Source organism: Oreochromis niloticus, linkage group LG15, assembly GCF_001858045.2.
Source record: "Oreochromis niloticus isolate F11D_XX linkage group LG15, O_niloticus_UMD_NMBU, whole genome shotgun sequence".
NCBI classification, from domain to species: domain Eukaryota; kingdom Metazoa; phylum Chordata; class Actinopteri; order Cichliformes; family Cichlidae; genus Oreochromis; species Oreochromis niloticus.
The window spans coordinates 37,984,287-37,995,128 of record NC_031980.2 but is presented as its reverse complement, the minus strand read 5'-3'; positions in this window follow the sequence as shown (position 1 = coordinate 37,995,128).

The following is a 10,842-nucleotide window of genomic DNA, read 5'->3' as shown; positions in this document are numbered from 1 at the left end:
TTTTTGCAATAGTAATCCCTTACATTACTCGTTACTTGAAAAAAGTAATCAGATTACAGTAACGCGTTACAAGTAACGCGTTACTGCCCATCTCTGGTTGTTACAGTGAAACACACACATGTGGGGACTCGGGCTTCTTTCTGCTGTTTGTGGTCTCTGTTGCTCTCTGGGCCAAAGGTCACACCTGAAGCCCGTGTCAGGTGACCTGTGGTGGTCGTAGGTCACACCGTCGCCACTGCCTGGACTCAAGCCTGAGGAATGACATCTCTGAGATACCCATCAGCCCTCCACTTCCTGCCTAGCATGTGTCTGCAGGCTGTTTGCCCCGCCCTAGCGTGACTCACCTGTGCTCAGCTGTTCTGGGATAACCAGCCAAACTACAGCTACACCCACAGGTTGGAGTAAACACTCCGGAAATCTTAAAGTTTGTGTGTTTTCTGGAGACAATGACGTCTGTGGTTGATTCGGAGACAGTTTCTTTGCTCTGGTCAATAAACGTTCGTCCTCTCTCGCCAAACATTAAAGCATGTTGTCACACACAGGTGGGGATGTTCACTGAGGAGGAAGTAGAACTACAATCAGGAACTCCAGAAAACCAACCTTCACACTAAAACAGGAAGTAACCAAAAGGTTAAACACACAGAGGCTGTGTCCCAATTCAGGGTATGCACGCTTGAAGTACGCACACTACGCGTACTACGTACGGTGCGTACTACAAGTACGGGAAGTGCGGAAGTGAGAGGCTTGTGAAATGGGACGGTCTAGCCTTCGTCGTGCTGTTCAGGTTGCCTAGCAACCATGATACTAACCGCGAGAAACATTTCATACAGCTTTGTGTGACAGAAATGAAGGAGAAAAAATGTTGTGTTGGTCATTCATTTTTGTCATGACATCACTTTGATTAGTTGAGACCACAGGACTGTAAAACATGATAGTTGGGCTTCATTCCTGTACTGAACAGGCATTTCAAGATTAGTTAGTAAATGATAATTAGCTAATGTTATTCATGAGACTAAAGTCATCTCACTGTGGTAATGTTAATATAATATGGACAATATTATAGTATTGTCAGATTATATATATATATATGTGTACATATATATATATATATATATATATATATATATATATATACACATATATATATATATATATATATATACATAGATATATATATATATGAGCTTGAACTCTGGGTCAAAGATGCAAGTAGCAGTTATTTATATTTCCTATCACCTTAAATCTTCACTCAAAGACAAGTATCTCTGACAGTGTATATACAGATGTATTATATATAAGAGACAAACATTGTTATTTTAATATGTTGGCATTACTAAATTTGGCTCAATGCTTACATATATGTGTAAAAAGGAAAATGTACGAGCTGTGATAACTGTGTCTGATAGAATGAAGATCAGACTGATATATGAAATATTCCTTTATTGGGTGAGAAAATCAGAGCATGTCATAACTGCTTTAAGTCATACAGAATAGATATCAGAGCCTTAAACAGGCTGACTTCTGCTAAATGGGTCAAACTGGGCAGAAAGTCTACAAACACATAACATCCTTATAGAATATGATGTAACACTATAGATCAACTTACCTCAGAATATATAAAGCATATAAACAATTACAGCAATATGATGCAACAAACACAGCAGTGCTACTAATCCAAAATACTCAAAGCTTCATAGAACTGAAACAAACATTTATTTTTAGCTCCATTCTGCTGCTGATACATACTTTAGGTTTCTGAATATTAAACTTGTTGCTGCCTTTCATAGTGTGTAACTTGAAGGCCCTGAGTACTTTCTCCCACACTGAAAACACTGGGATGATAACATTATTTGAACATTACCTAATAAGACTGATTCAGGACAGACAATTAGTTATTTTAAACTTTCCTACCAGTCCTTCACAAACAGGGAACAGTCTGTCTATTCTCTCCATCTGTCAGCTGCTGCTGGCTCTTCCTCCTCCTCTTCCTCACACACTGCTGAGTGTCCTGGTGGATCATCAGGGGTGCAAAGCCTCACAGATGATGTGCAGCAGTGGGTCCCTCAGTCTGTCCTCACTCTGGACACTTGCAGTTGTCACACATGGAAATCAAATGTGTGATAAGCTGCAGGATTCAAACACAAGTGTAACTTATAAATACATGTTCATACTTTTATTCCACAATCAGAGAGAAAGAAACAGAGAGAGAGTGCAGGACAGACAGACAGGTGACAGTCTCAGGTGTACACACTGCTACAAAACAGCACAAGAGAAGGAGGATTTAGTGTTTGTGTTATTACGAGTGCTAAACAAGAAGAGTTCCAGATGGTCCAGTGGACACATGTGTGACTCCTGTGATTAAAGCATCTTTCTTTCAGCTTAACGAGTGAACCGTCAGCTCGTTCAAACACACGTTAAAGTCCGTTTGGCTCGACACCACCGAACAGAGGCAGCAATATAACATAGCTAACATTAACAGTGCAGTGAATCCTGCTTGTGCCGTCATATTCAGGACTGCAAACCGAGCAGCATCACTGACTTTCAGCTTGTTGTGTTTGTGGATATATGACTGACTTTAATTATCCATAAAATCATCACATTCTCTGTAAGATTAAGGTCAACTATATATATATTTAGAAGTAGAGGCTTTAAAACCAAGTTAGTACAAACATCACTAATGTCACATAACTTTGCCGACATGTGGCCAACAGTAATGTTTTAATGTTCTTAAACATTCGCACATAAATAGTGACATCATATTCAGTACTTGCTTTTGACAGTTCACTCTTCGGCCACTCCCTTTTGCCGTATTTTGCGGCAAAATTATCCACACCCACCGCCGCGCTATGGATTGTGGGATATATGGGGCCACGAAGCGTGCACCGGACCACGCTTGATATTTGGGGAAATCGACGGCGCATTTGGAGTATGCATTTGAAGTGCACTTTGAATTGGGACAGCCGTCGTCGCGTGGCGGTGACGTAATCGCACTTGAAATGCGTACTTCAAGCGTGCATACCCTGAATTGGGACACAGCCAGAGACACCAACACTGACCCAGGGAGGAGAGCGAACAGAGACAGGAGAAGTAACCTGCAAACAGGAAGCAGCGCTCTAATTCATGGGCTGCATCCTCCTGAGGACACATTTGTAGACCGATTACGTCACAGCGACGCACCGAAGGCTGTCCAAATTCGTAGACTCCTCCGAATGCAGCCAACAAATGCGTCCTCCTTTTTCCCGAATTTGAAGGATGGGTCGGGTGTGTCCTTAGTGGTCCACCATATCCCAGAATTCATAGCGCAGCCCAGCCAAACTCCAGTTTCCGGCAATGGCGGCTGGTACTAAGTTTTAAAATTACTCTTATTACTCTTTCTGGGTCACAAAATAAACTTTTAACAAATTTTCAGGCGAGAATGTAGCTGTGTAAACTTCAAATATCTGCTCGGTTTATCAAGATATAGTATATTTGCAAAAGTGCTTCGACGTTTTCGGAGACGTCTGTTACCCACCAGCTCGATAGCTAGCCGAGAGCTCGAGGGTCACTAGAGCCGCCGAGAACGGCACAACTCCCGGCACATCATTTTCAGATCACCGCGGTCTTTCGCTACTCAGGTTAAACGTAATATATAAGTCACTTAGACAACCTAAAAATGTTATTGTTTGGCTTTTTTCAGTGTTTTATTTGTTCATGAGTAAATCGGGTTGGCTGAGATTAAAGTTATTAGATTATTAGATTAAATAAAACTTTATTAATCCATCGGGTGGGTTCCTCTGGGATTTTCACACAGCTGAATAAACGTCAAACAGAAAACTGATTAAACAGAAGTGTGAGACGGTCGAGAATTTACGCCAGTGTCCTGTTATATTTTAGATAGCAAGGAGCAGACGGCCGAGTTTATTGACTATGTGCACAATAGCATATGCTAGTTCCGGTGCGGAAAATCCTGTGTGGAGCTTTGTTTCCGGTGTCCTATTCGCGCCCTGTTTAATGTCCAAAAGAAGTTAACCAAATGAATGAATTAAGCGTCGATTTACATTTCTATAGATGTCTTGGTCATTTACCCAATATAACTGTAAATGATGTTCATGGACTTGTCGATATTTTGCCCCCACGCCTCAGAGCAAAGGAGAAAAGGGATTCAAATGTTATATTTCTCAGCTGTCCCTCATTTATTGCGGGTGTTATGTTCTAAAAATAACCAGCGATAGGTGAAATCAAGTAGCCAATTTTATTTTTTTGATGCGTGGACATCGTGGACATCCAGTACTGCACTTTTTAATTTAGAAGGTAAGTCACAACATACCCTTCATACATACTAATGTATAGAAACCCTCACCAGCAATCGTTCATTTTTTGTGTGGCTTTTTTCACGGTTAACATGCTGTGTAGGTGTGTACTTGACTCGCTGATATCGACATAACGGGAAACATCTGTGACTGTTGTTCACCTGTAGTTTGAATGCTGAACATTTGCCTGTTTAAAGAATAAGACCAGTCACTATACAGAGATGTGCTTCTGAATGTGGACGATGTGTCTTATGCTGCAGTGATGCAGTTCTGCTTGTGTTGAGTGATGCAAACAACCGATCGATCTAAACTCTTTAAACGTCAATCACGTGGTTACTGGCTACCGGCGAAAATAATCGGGACAGTAAGCCAATTTCTGTCTTAGCGCATTTGCGCCGCTGTGTGTTTTTGTGGTCTTCTTTTGCGGCTAATTCAGTGAATTTTGGTCTGATTGTGGTGAAACTTGGTGTGTGGAGTCAGTGATAGCTCTGGGAGCTAACCAGCCTATCTTTAACCGGTTACTTACATGAAGTCTGAAGAATTTCTGGTTCGGTTTTGTTTGTTTAGCGGACTTCTGCGCATTCACGTAACTGCTCGTTTAATCGCGGCTTATTTTCGGTGTGTTTGGTGGTTCTAGAAATGGTTTATATGACATTTTAGCTGAGATTATGAGGTTTCTGTGGATACCACACGTCTGGACTTATATTTCTCAACCCGCGTTATAACCGATTAAACGTGATCTCCTCCTTTTTGCCCCCGGTACCGGAGACGTGGGGCTTAAGTGGTTAAACGTCAAAATCTATCATTAGATCTTTTTGTGACACAACAGTGGTGAGTGTTCCCACCTTCTGCTCTTTGGAACTTAACGCAATCTTTCCGTTTTCAAGTTTTGGACATGATTTTGGAGTATATCTTCGCAGTAGCGATTTACCGCAAAGTAAAGCTACCGGAAATGTGCAAGGAAGTTAGCATTTTCTCGTGCACATAGTCAATTAAACTCCACCGACACAGCGGTGACGCAGATCTGAAGGCCATACCGTCCCATTTCACAGCCTCGCACTTCCGGCCTAATCGGTCTTCGAAGGACCTGGCCCACGTAGACCACGAAGGCCGGGTCCTCCGAAGGATGCAGCCGACGTTTTGGGACACAGCTAGCGTCATGGTGATGAATCCAGAGTCCTGCACATTGGCGGAGCGGGGGTGGCGGCTTCCTGGGCTTAAGCCCGGGTTGTTTTTTCAGAAGCCCGGGGTCTTTTGGAGTGTAATTTTTTTCATAGTTAGATGCCTGACTGACAACTGTGTAAAACAAAAACTACACACAATATTCGAAGCACATAGCGCACAGTCGTAAATTCCCCCTAATTTTGGTATGATCCGAGCTCGGACACTAGGCGACTGAGCACAGCACTGCATGTGAGCGAGGGGGGAGAAGCTGCTACCTGCAAGTTTGTTGTAGGAGAAGTGCAGACAGAGAAGAGGAGAGCTTAAGTTTGACCAGGTACCAAAGCAAATCATTCGTACTGTACAAATAATGTAAATATGACAGTGTATCACAAAAGATATATGCTATGATAGATATATCATACCTTATATATAAGATAGGATATCAAACTGATCACTTGACCCATATTACGTTACTTGCTTTTTGAGTGAATCAACAAATGGCAAAATGAAAAGCCGAACAACAACAATGCTGTTTTTAGAGAGTCTTAGCTTACATGTGTGTTTATTTCATATTTTCAGTTGTTACCCTCCACGGCTAAATAAAGCACAAAATCGGTTTCAGTTATGTACTGATGAACACAACAATGGACATAAGGAGCTTCTTTCAAAGAAAAAACTCAGGTAGATGTTATTTTATATATTATGCTGTTGTTATGTTGTTCAGTATATTTCTATACAAAACAAGAGGAATTTCAATGCACAGCAGTATATTCACAGTTTAAACCAGATATTTAGATACATTTTAGGGAAAAAACAAGAACATTTTTTTTTACTGTTAAACATCAATTTAGAGTAAATTTTGTTTTGTTTTAGATAAATAAATAGTGAAATATCTTTTGAATTAGTTAAATGTCAGAATAAAGAGAGAGAGAACTGTCTATTTTATTTCATCAAATTTAGGAGTACATACTGTATACACTAAGTTTATTGTTAATTAATAAGAAAACTCCAGATGATTCCATTCTGAGCTTAAGAAGCTCCTGATAGGTTAGTGGAGTCCATGTGAGTAAATTGGTGGCACACCTGTGGATGCATATAAGGTACCCCCAACACACAGAGCCTGTTTCTTTGACATGGGAAAATCAAGAGATATCAACCAAAAGACCAGGAAAAGAATCGTGGAGCTCCATAAATGTGGCTCAATTTTGAATACAATTTGGTGCCATTTGCAATTAAGAAATACAGACAGTTTCTCTCTTTACTCTTAAATTTAACAAATATGTTTTTTATATTTATCAATAAATAAAATAAACATTTAGTGTGAGTTGATGTTTTATAATTAAAAAAGTGTTTGTGTTTTTATCTGAAGAGTATGTAAATATCTGGTTTCAACTGTATATTTGATGATGTTGGTGTTTGGCTTGATTATCAGCACAAAGACAGAGAGAGAGAAACAGAGAGGGAACAAGAGCAGGTGAGACAGACCTGTTAGTCAAATGGTTGTTTACCAAAACTTATTAGAACATGTATCTACCACCTAGTGTATCTTTTTAGGTTTGTTATTTTGCAAATTCTATATTTATTAATTATGCAGGCTTGTTTGCACAACAAGGCTAAATAGTTATATAAACTTTTCTGAATCTAAATAGTGTACTAAATGCACACTATTAAGCATTAGTTAATCATCTGTTAAGCATTAGTTAATGGTTACTTAATTCTCTCTACAGCATCTACAAAGTATTTCTCATTATCAGTTAATAGTTTTCAAGCACTGCTTTAAACACTTTATTCATGATTAATAAGCTAATGTACAACACTTTTTATTAATTATGTTTTCATGTTCTAAAACTCATTGATTAATCATTTATAAACGCTACCCTGCATCAGTTACAAACCACTCATTTCAGGATGTTCAATGGTATACAAAATCATTGGTAAAAGGTAAGTAGATGGTTAACATACCCTACATAATACTATAAACTCTACATGTACTACACATAATAGTTTCATACTAGATGTTTTATAAACACTGAATATCAGGGTTACATCAGTCAGCTGATATATCTTAACAGATGTCTTATAATACATTTATAACTGTGCCTTAAAGGCTGTAACTCACTATCGGCCAACTTCTTTTTCGATAGATTATCTATAAATACTCATAAATACCTTAATAAACTTATTTAGGAAGTTACAAACTATTTACTACTTGTTAGTAAAGTATCTTGAGTGAGCCCATCTAATGTGGGGACCATATGGTAAATGGCCTGCATTTGTATAGCGCTTTTCTAGTCCATAGGACCCCAAAGCGCTTTACACTACATTCAGTCATTCACCCAGTCACACACACATTCACACACTGGTGATAGCAAGCTACATAGTAGCCACAGCTGCCCTGGGGCGCACTGACAGAGGCGAGGCTGCCGGACACAGGCGCCACCGGGCCTCTGACCACCACCAGTAGGCAAACATGGGGTTAGTATCTTGCCCAAGGATATTTGGCATGCAGCCAGGATGCAGCCTGGGATCGAACCACCAACCTTCTGATTAGTGGCTGACCTGCTCTGCCACCTGAGCTACAGCCACCCCATGGATATGTACCATCCATCCATCCATCCATCCTCATCCGCTTTATCCGAGGTCGGGTCGCGGGGGCAGCAGCCTAAGCAGAGAAGCCCAGACCTCCCTCTCCCCAGCCACCTCCTCCAGCTCATCCGGGGGAACACCAAGGCGTTCCCAGGCCAGCCGAGAGATATAATCTCTCCAGCGCGTCCTGGGTCTGCCCCGGGGCCTCCTCCCGGTGGAACATGCCCGGAACACCTCACCCAGGAGGCGCCCAGGGGGCATCCTTGTCAGATGCCCGAACCACCTCAGCTGGCTCCTTTCGATGTGGAGGAGCAGCGGCTCTACTCTGAGCCCCTCCTGGATGGCCGAACTTCTCACCCTATCTCTAAGGGAGAGGCCAGCCACCCTTCGGAGGAAGCTCATTTCTGCCGCTTGTATCCGCGATCTCGTTCTTTCGGTCACTACCCACAGCTCGTGGCCATAGGTGAGGGTCGGGACGTAGATTGACCGGTAAATTGAGAGCTTCGCTTTTACACTCAGCTCCCTCTTCACCACGACGGACCGGTGCAGCGTCCGCATCACTGCAGCCGCAGCACCAATCCGTCTGTCGATCTCCGGCTCCTTTCTCCCATCACTGGCGAACAAGACCCCGAGATACTTAAACTCCTCCACTTGGGGCAGGAACTCATCCCCGACCCGGAGTGGGCACTCCACCCTTTTCCGGCTGAGAACCATGGCCTCAGATTTGGAGGTGCTGATCCTCATTCCCGCTGCTTCACACTCGGCTGCGAACCGTTCCAGTGCGAGCTGGAGGCCTTCACCCGATGAAGCCAACAGAACCACATCATCCGCAAAAAGCAGAGATGAGATTCTGAGGCCACTGAAGTGAAAGCCCTCCGCCACTTGGCTGCGCCTAGAAATCCTGTCCATAAAAATTATGAACAGAATCGGTGATAAAGGGCAGCCCTGGCGGAGCCCATCACCCACCGGAAACGAGTCCGACTTATTGCCGGCAATGCGAACCAAACTCTTACAACGGTTGTATAGGGATCGAATGGCCCGTAGCAATGGGCCAGACACCCCATACTCCCGCAACACCTCCCACAGGACACCCCGAGGGACACGGTCGAATGCCTTCTCCAAGTCCACAAAACACATGTAGACTGGTTGGGCAAACTCCCATGCACCCTCAAGTATCCTTGAGAGGATAAAGAGCTGGTCCAGTGTTCCGCGACCAGGACGAAAACCGCATTGTTCCTCCTGTATCCGAGGTTCGACTAACGGACGAACTCTCCTTTCCAGCACCCTGGCACAGACTTTCCCAGGGAGGCTGAGGAGTGTGATCCCCCTGTAGTTGGAACACACCCTCCGGTCTCCCCTCTTAAAGATGGGGACCACCACCCCGGTCTGCCAGTCCAGGGGTACTGCCCCTGATCTCCACGCAACATTGTAGAGGCGTGTCAACCAGGACAGCCCTACAACGTCCAGAGCCTTCAGGAACTCGGGGCGGACCTCATCAACACCAGGGGCTCTGCCACCGAGGAGTTGTTTAACTGCCTCAGTGACCTCGACCCCAGAAATTGGCGGGTCATTCCCCTCATTCCCAGACTCTGCTTCCTCCTCGGAAGACGTGTCAGTGGGATTAAGGAGGTCCTCGAAGTATTCCTTCCACCGTCTGACAATTTTCTCAGTCGACGTCAGCAGCGCTCCGCCAGCACTATACACAGTGCAGGTAGAGCACCGCTTTCCCCTCCTGAGACGCCTGACGGTTTGCCAGAATCTCTTCGAGGCAGTCCGAAAGTCTTTTTCCATGGCCTCTCCGAACTCCTCCCACACCCGAGTTTTTGCTTCAGCCACTGCCCGAGCCGCATTCCGCTTGGCCTGTCGATACCTGTCAGCTGCCTCTGGAGTCCCACAGGCTAACCAAGCCCGATAGGACTCCTTCTTCAGCCTGGTGGCTCCCTTCACCTCTGGTGTCCACCATTTGGTTCGGGGATTACCACCACGGCAGGCACCAACCACCTTGCGGCCGCAGCTCAATGCAGCAGCTTCGGCAATGGAGACACTGAACATGGTCCATTCGGACTCAATGTCCCCAGTCTCCCTCAGAATGTTATTGAAGCTCTGCCGGAGGTGTGCGTTGAAGATCTCGCGGACTGGGGCCTCTGCTAGACGTTCCCAGCACACCCTCACTACGCGTTTAGGTGCACCGGGTCTGTCCAGCGTCCTCCCTCGCCACCTGATCCAACTCACCACCAGGTGGTGATCAGTTGACAGCTCAGCCCCTCTCTTTACCCGAGTGTCCAGAACATATGGTCGCAGGTCTGGTGATACGATTACAAAATCGATCATCGACCTGCGGCCTAGAGCATCCTGGTGCCACGTGCACTTATGGACACTCTTATGTTCGAACAAGGTGTTCGTTATGGCCAAACTGTGATTTGCACAGAAGTCCAATAACAAAACACCACTCGGGTTCAGATCAGGGAGGCCGTTCCTCCCAATCACGCCCCTCCAGGTCTCGCTGTCATTACCCACATGAGCATTGAAGTCTCCCAGCAGGACAACAGAGTCTCCAGGTGGGGCACCTTCCAGCACCCCCCCCCCCCAGGGACTCTAAGAAGGCTGGGTACTCTGAACTGCCACTCGGCGCATAAGCGCAGATGACAGTCAGGACCCGTTCCCCGACCCTGAGGCGCAGGGAACAAACCCTCTCATCCACCGGGAAAAACCCCAACGTACAGGCAGCAAGCCGGGGGATATTAGAATACCCACCCCAGCCCGCCGCCTCTCACCAGGGGCAACTCCAGACTGAGACAGAGTC